This window comes from Mandrillus leucophaeus, unplaced genomic scaffold, assembly GCF_000951045.1.
Source record: "Mandrillus leucophaeus isolate KB7577 unplaced genomic scaffold, Mleu.le_1.0 Scaffold1001, whole genome shotgun sequence".
Taxonomy (NCBI): Eukaryota; Metazoa; Chordata; class Mammalia; order Primates; family Cercopithecidae; genus Mandrillus; species Mandrillus leucophaeus.
In genome coordinates this window covers 574,576-583,519 of record NW_012098111.1, presented here as the reverse complement: position 1 = coordinate 583,519, position 8,944 = coordinate 574,576, and positions in this window count along the sequence as shown.

Below are 8,944 nucleotides of genomic sequence, written 5' to 3'. Positions count from 1 at the left end.
AGACAGGGTCTCACTCTGTCACCCAAAGCTAATTTTTATATTTTTAGTAGAGATGGGGTTTTACCATGTTGGCCAGGCTGGTCTTGAACTCCTGACTTCAAGTGATCCACCCACCTCCACCTCCCAAAGTGCTGGGATTACAGGCATGTGAGCCACCACGCCCAGCCTGTGACTTGCTTTTTTCATATGGCATATCTTTCTCAGGCCTCCTGAGATGAATGCTAATCATCATCATTTTCTTATTAGGCTTACCTTAAATTGCCCAAATAAAAACATGGTTTTCATAGGAAGTGAAATACAAAGATATTTGTTAACGCTACCCTTCCTACTCCCTCCAGTCACTTACCTAGAGGAGCTGATGTTAACAGCCTTTTTTCTTTTTTTTTTTTTGAGACGGAGTCTTGCTCTGTCACCCAGGCTGGAGTGCAGTGGCTGGATCTCAGCTCACTGCAAGCTCCTCCTCTCGGGTTCACACCATTCTCCTGCCTCAGCCGAGAATAGCTGGGACTACAGGCGCCCGCCACCTCGCCCGGCTAGTTTTTTGTATTTTTTAGTAGAGACGGGGTTTCACCGTGTTAGCCAGGATGGTCTCGATCTCCTGACCTCGTGATCCGCCTGTCTCGGCCTCCCAAAGTGCTGGGATTACAGGCTTGAGCCACTGCGCCCGGCCAACAGCCTTTTTTCAAACTCAAACATATTGAAACGTGTTCATGAATATAGAAGTTTTTGTTTCGCTTACTAAAAATGGGATCACAATATACATACTCTGCAACTTGCCTTTTTCACTTAACATGGACCTCCTGTAGATGATTAGATATGGAACAAATTTCATGATTTTTGGTGGCTGCATGATATTTTTTACAATGAATTCAGATAATGCACTAGTAATGGACATTTTAGTTTTTTGCCAAGATATTTTGCTGTAGTTAATATCCTTATCTATTATGTTCTCACACTCCAATGCTTTAAAGAGAAAAAAAAAAAAAAGTGACAATTATAAAGCGGAAAAAGAGGAACTGACAAATTCATCATCACAGTAGGATATTTTAACATATCACTCTCAGAAGTTGACAAGTCAAAAATATTCGGATATGGAAGATTTGAACAATGTAATTAAGCTTGATTTAAGATTCATACATAGAATCCTGTGTCCCCCAATTTGAGAATTTTGTATATACCACTCCTGGAACTATAATGGCATTCTCAGCAAATACCACAAAATTTAATCATACTGATCAGGTTACCTAATCACAATACAAATAGTTTAAAAATGAATACGAAAGTAATTTTTAAATATTCAATACATTTAGGAATTTAAAAACACTTTATGGCCGGGCGCAGTGGCTCATGCCTGTAATCCCAGCACTTTGGGAGGCCAAGGCAGGTGGATCACGAGGTCAGGAGATCAAGACCATCCTGGTCAACATGGTGAAACCCTGTCTCTACTAAAATACAAAAAAATTAGCCAGGCGTGGTGGCGGGTGCCTGTAGTCCCAGCTACTCAGGAGGCTGAGGCAGGGGAATCGCTTGAACTCAGGAGGCAGAGGTTGCAGTGAGCTGAGATTGTGTCACTACACTCCAGCCTGGTGACAGAGCACAACTCTGTCTAAAAACAAAACAAAACAAAACAAAAAAACAAAAAACCACTTTATATGTTCTGACAATCAGTTAAACGGGGGAAGAAAAAAAAAACACTTCTAATTAATTCATGGCTCAAAGAAGAAGTCATAATGAAAATTGGATTGGGAGGCCAAGGCAGGTGGATCACCCACGGCCAGGAGTTCAAGACCAGCCAGGCCAACATAGTGAAACCCCATCTCTACCAGAAATAGAAAAATTTGCTGGAGATGGTGGCATGTGCCTGTAGTCCCAGCTACTCAGGAGGCTGAGGCAGGGGAATCGCTTGAACCGGGGAGGCAGAGGTTGCAGTGAGCCGAGACTGCGCCACTGCACTCCAACCTGGGTGATAGAGCAAGACTCCATCTCAAGGGAAAAAAAAGAAAAAGAAAAAAGAAAATTAGATGGTTAAACTTGAAAAATAGTGAAAATACTACATTCAAACATGCAGCTAAAGCACGTAACTTATGGAGAAACTTTAATTGCTCTAAGTTGTACATTGGAAAAAAAAGATTGAAAATGTAAGAGTATCCAACATGGCAAGTTAATTATTACTTCAAAAGACTATTGGAGATAGGCAAAAATTAAGTAAAAGTAAACACATGCATTAGAAGTTTAAAAAAGACACAATAGATATTGCAGAAATTTTAATAATGGATCATCATAAACTTTATTTTAATAAATTAGAAAACATTGGCCGGGCGCGGTGGCTCACGCCTGTAATCCCAACACTTTGGGAGGCCGAGGCGGGTGGATCACGAGGTCAGGAGTTCAAGACCAGACTGGCCAACATGGTGAAACCTTGTCTCTACTGAAAATACAAAACTTAGCTGGGCATGGTGGCGGGTGCCTGTAATTCTAGCTGGCTTCCTCATCAACATTGCCTACGTTGAAACAGAAGTTTGGGCTCTAGGCATAAGATTTAAATCTTGGTGCTACCATTTGCTAGGTGAACTATTTCCTTGATATTAAAAAAATCTACATTTTAGCGTTGTTGTGAATATTAAATGGCTAGTCCACATAAAGTTCTTAGCTTATACTAATCACTTAATAAATATTACCTACTATCATTGTTACCAGTGTTACGTGTTTTAAATTTTGCCAATCTGATGGTTGAAAATTGTATCTCATTTGGATTTGTATTATCTGCAATGACTAAGTTTTAAATTATCAAATCAGTCTTTTCCAGATTCTCCTGTAAATTTCTATTTTCTTTGCCCATTTTTCCAATGAATTGTCTTTTTCTTAATGATTCGTACCTTAGTGAAATTCTGTGTCACATGTCATGTATGAGAAATATTTTCCCAGTCTCTCATGGTCTTTCCATTTTGTTTCTAATTCATATTGCCAAGACAAATGTTTAATTCTTAAGTAGTTGAAGATACTTATCTTTCCCTTTTGGCCTCTGGGTTCCCTGTCTTGCTTAGGGTTTCTCTGACTCTAGATATATACTAATACTTTTAAATTTTTATTTTTAAAATGTAGGTAGGTCTTTATCCATACTTCTGTGTATGATATGAAGGTAGGGGCCTATTTTTACTTCTTTCCAGATGATTATTCAATTCTATTGGAAGCATTTATTAAAACGTTTATTCACTTCCCATTGAATTAATACTTTTAAAAAGAATGGTTAGATAGTCTGACCTTAGCAGATATACTATAAAATCATGTAATTAAAATAATACGGTATTAGCTAGGAATAGTTAAATGGATTACTCAAACAGACAAGTAAAACAACCAGAAATCCATCTAATTCATTAGGCCGTTACATATGACAATAAGTCATAGTTTTCATTAGATTCTTATAAGAGTCTATGATCCAAAAATGTTATAATTTCATGACCTATATAAGAGTTGTGAGTTGTCTGATTTTTATTATTTAAAAAAAAAAAGACACACATGTAATTTCTTTCCCCATTATTTCAAAAAAAAAAAAAAAAAAAAACACACACACACACACAGAGAAAAGGTTGTCTAGTAAATAAAAAGCAAATCAATGTTAGGTCTACCCCAAACTTTTCATGGTTCCACACAGTATTCTTGATAATTTGCTGCTCTTCCTCCTCTTCCTCCTCTTCCTCCCTCCCCATGTTTATCAAAAAATTAATATTCCCTAATCAAACATTATTTATAAAGTGTTGGTTTAATCTAGCCACTTGTGAATGTTATAATCATTCTGTAAAGTGAAGAAATGTTACCAAATGCCAAATATAGGCATCTTTTTTGTTTCAAAACAAGCCAAACCTAGAGCATTGCTCTTCCCCAATGCAACATGTTTGAAAATGGGAAAATGGCCGGATTAATTTTTATAGATGTCATTGATAATCAAAAGTTTGATTTTTGGCATATTTGCTGCCTTTGTGCTTAGATTTCCATCTCAGCTTTTTCAGAGGAAGTGAACACTGTACTTTATGTAGATTTGATTTCACACTTAAAATAAAGGTCATCATATGACATCACCTCCCCTTCCTCAGAAGGTCACAGCTTGAATTAATTTTTAATGACTTTCTGCGTTTACTGCCTCTGAGAATTCATTAAAAAGAAAAAAAAACTTTAAATGTAGAACCACATGACTGAAGTGAACTCTACCTTGACTTAAAAAGAAATGAGGGGTGGGAATGTGAGTACACACACACACACACACACACACACACATACACACACACACCCCTCAACCCTTTTCCTTTCTATTTTATTAACATATTATCAATATTTTCTTTCTGCTCAGAAGCCCCTGAACTGATTATCCTTTTATCAACCAAAGCATACCACCTGTGCAAGAAAAGAGGAAATGGACAAGGAGAACAAGAATTTCTCAGCTTTAAAATCCAACTTGGTTCCTTCCATTAGACCAATCAAAGACTCAAAGCTGAAAGTCTTCATAAGTGATTTGGGTGGAGCAGCTTTTGCTGGTCTGTTACTTGTCTCGGTTCATAAACTGCCTATGACATAGTTTCTGCAAAGAACACAGTGTACTTGAAAACAGTGTTGAAATAATGCTGAATTTTTAAAAGGGAAAGTCACATGGATTCTGTATGGTGCAGAGGTGGTGTAGGAAGGGAGAAAACTTTTTTTTGTGTGTGAGACAGGATCTTGCTCTGTTGCCCAGGCTGGAGTGCAATGGCAGAGTTTTGGCTCATTGCAGCCTTGACTTTCCTGGCAATTTTCCTTCCTCAGCCCCTCAAGTAGCTGGGACCACAGGCACCTGCCACCATGCCCAGCTAATTTTTGTATTTTTAGTACAGACGGGATTTCACCGTGTTGGCCAGGCTGTTCTTGAACTCCTGGCCTCAAGTGATCCACCTGCCTCAGCCTCCCAAAATGCTGGGATTGCAGGCATAAGCCACCGTGCCTGGCAATTTTTGTTATTTAAACCCAAAACCGTACAGCATACCCCAAAAGTGGAAACTAGAGCTTCAAGAATCTTCATCTGAAACACAAACTTCTTCTGGAGCACCACTTTTTGGTGAGTAAGCAACTGTAGAAGAGACTTTCCATTGAGGATTCCAGTTATCAAATCTTTTTCCTGTGTGGAGAGGAGAGGTGACAATAAGAAGCTTCTTAGCCCGCCAGTTAGCCTTAAAAGTGGAAGCACCTAGGGGAGCATCTAACCTGCACTCCAGGGAAATCCACCACTTTTTACCTTTCTACCCCAGAGAGTGATCCAAGAGAAGGTAATTACATTATTGCACCAGCAAAGGAAAAAGCGACAAATCTTTAACCCCGCCAGCCAGACAGTCCTCACTTTGGTTGAGTTTTTCACTTTTAGTGTATTTCTCAGAATGCCAATGCATGTGATAGAAACTAGTTATTGCAAGGAAACAGTCACAGGAAGTGTAGGAAGCAGTTAAAAGAAGCATATGATGGGAAATAGAGGATTTGGTTTCAAGTTGTTTCATGGCCCTGGGGCTGAGCTGAGCTGCAATGGAGAAAAACTGAAGCAGAGAGACCCAACCAGTCCGCAGAGCAGAGCCCCCTCCGCCTGCCTCCTGGCTCTGCCTGCTCCATTCCTTCCTCTCCATCTGTGAGGCCTTCTCATCACCTCCTCAGATCCTAGAGTCCTTCACAGCTCTGCTAACAGACATCCTTTTCCATAAAACCTTATGAACTGCCCCAGCTGTTATTTTATCAATCTCTGGGGTCTGGTAGCACCATGCCACCTCATGGCTCAAGACACAAAACTGTTATTTTTCTTTCACCTCCCACAGCCAATCCATCAGTGAGTCCTGATGGCTTCCAAACATTTCTGCTGCTCTCCATCTGCACCACCACCACCGGAGTCTACGCCATCCTTACCTCTAACATAAACCAGTCCATCCAGCAGACTCCCTGCGGCCTCCTTGTCTCTCTGTGATTATTCCCCACGTGGCTGCTAGAACACAGTCTTTAAAAGACGTTAGATCTTGTCAATCCCCTGTTTAATACTCCACAATGGCTTCCCATCACACTTAGAATAAATTTAAAAAAAAACAGAAAAAAAGTATACTTTTAAAAATCTGACCCCTATTCTTGTGTGTACGTACCCTCCTGTCCCCTGCAGGTAGCCACTTTCACTAGCTTGTCAGGCTTCCTAAAGCAAATGTGAGCAAATAAGAATCTCCTCTCTTTCCCCCTTTATTACACGGTGTATTAATACTATACATGTTGTTCTGCACTTTGCTTGTCTCACCTAACATATTTTATTTCCATATCAGAATATAAAGCAGTATCTCATTTCTTTTCTACAGCCATATAGAATTCTACTTTGGGGATATACCATAATTTATTTAACCTATCCTTTTCTTTTCTTCTTCTTCTTTATTTTATTTATTTATTTATTTATTTTTTGAGACAGAGTCTCACTCTGTTGCCCAGACTGGAGTGCAGTGGTGAGATCTCCGCTCACTACAACTTCCACCTCCCAGGTTCAAGCAATTCTCCTGCCGCACCCTCCTGAGTAGCTGGGATTATAGGCAAATGCCACCACGCCTGGCTAATTTTTGTATTTTCAGTAGAGACAGAGTTTCACCATGTTGATCAGGCTGGTCTCAATTTCCTGACCTCATGGTCCACCTGGCTCAGCTTCCCAAAGTGCTGGGATTACAGGCATGAGCCACCGCGCCCGGCCTAACCTACCCCTTTCAATGTACACTTGGCTTGTTTCCATCTCTTGCTATTAGAAACCACACTGCAGTTAGTAGCCTCATATGAAGGTTCTTGGGTTTGTGTGCAGGTGTATCTCAAGGAAAAATTCCCGGAACTAGGATTGCCAGGCCAAAGAGTAAGTGCATTTTTATTCCTAATAGATATTACCAAATTGTATCCCATTGAATTTGCACCATTTTAAACTATCAACAATACCTGTTTTCTCATAGCTGTACCAATTGAGTGCATTATCCAACTTTGGTATTTTTGCCAATTTGATGGATGAAAAAATGATATCTCAAAGTAATTTTAATATGCATTTTTCTTACAATGAATGAAGTTGTGCATCTTTTTATATGTATAAGGATTATTTGTTGTTCTCATGCTGTGTGAACTGTCTGTTTTATCCTTTGCCTCTTTTTCTGTTGGGTTGTTGTCCTTTATTTTCTCAATTTCTAGGAATGCTTTGTATATTACAAAGATTTGTCTGTGATTATCTTGGTACTCAAAGACCTAAGGGATCTGACTCCTCCTCAGCTCATACGACTCTCCTGCCTCCCTGTTATGCTCCAACCATCATGTTCTGTGATATCTTTCTTACCTTAATGCCTTCACATTGACAATTCCTTTGCCTGGAATGCTACTCCCCAGATCATCCCACAGCTGGTTCCTCCTTACTTTTCAGATCTCAGCTTAATTATCACATGGGAAAGGCTTTCCCCCATCATCCAGTCTATGGTAGACACCCAGTTTCCCTCCATTGCATCATTCAGTTTTAATTCTTTGCATGACACTTATTCCTTGATAATATATATTTTTAATTGTTTTAGTTTGTACATTGCCTGTCTCTCCCTATTCAGAATGCAAGCTCCAAAAGAAACAGGGTGTGTGTCATGCTCATCAGTCCATCCCCAGTGCCTGGCACTTAATACGTATGTCACACAGATCCGTGATTAATGAACCCTTTTATCCTCTCCTTAGATGTTTTCACATGCCTTTACAGTGAGTATTATCAGTCATGTTCCCCAGAAAGAAGATTTAAAATAACATTTTTTTTGAGCTGCTAATATGTGCCAAACACTGGGCTTGGTTTTATTACACATCTCAGTCAATTTTTCTGGTCACTCTGTGCTACTTAGCATTATACCTATTTTTGTCAATAAAGAAGCCAAGACTCTAATAAGCCCTTAAAGAAGTTATCCAAGAATATGTGGTTAATACATGTGGATCCAAATAAGTTAAGCTGATTTCAAAGCGCATTCTTTTTGTACCATACCTAGGATATTATCTTGTTTCTTTATTCTGTGCATGGTACCCCTATTCAATTTTCACATTGAATATGTTCCATAAATTAGAGAACCATAATATGTCAGAGCCTTTGTGACCACCTAGACTTAATTAAGCAATATAGAAAATTAGAAATAGGTCCAGGATGCAAGTCTGCAATCCCTCTTTATCACTATTCCCCTCTCCATTCCTTGTTACCATGGTCATGCCAAACTCATTCCCACCTTAGAGACTTTATACTTGCTATCCCTCATCCTGGAATTATTTTCCTGCAGATTTTCATATGGCTGGCTCTTTATCATCATTGAGGCCTCAAGGCAGATGTCACCTTCTTAGAGAAGCCTTCTCTCATCACATAAACCAAATTTGACACCTCTCTCCCCTCTCAGTCATTCTCTATCCCATTTTTTTGTCTTTATTTTCTTCTGAGTACTTCTCCCAATCCAGAACTTATATACATTGTTTTCTTGCTTACTGCATGCCTTTTGCCCTAGAATGTGAGCTCCATGAAGAGGGGTCATATCCACCATGTTCATGGCTCTATGTCTAATGCCTAGGATGGTGCCCTCCTTAGCTGGTCTGCAATAAATACTGTGAAATTTAAAAATTAACAAGATGGTTCTAGAAGCAGCATGAAAAAAGCCTAGGCTTGAGAATTAACCTGGCTCAATGATTACCCAGCTGCTTCTTACCACAAGTCACTGGGCTTTGGTTTTCACATCTCTCAAATGAGGGAATAGATGATCTCCATGGCCACTGACAGTGTGATAATTCTATGAAGTTGTAAATTATTCATAAGCTTCAAGAGTTATTGTCAAAGAGGTGAAACTTACCCCAAGTTTCTATTTATTCTATTTGGGACATAAATCCTTAAAAATATTATATACTTTTCTGCCTTTTTTTTTTTTTTTTTTTT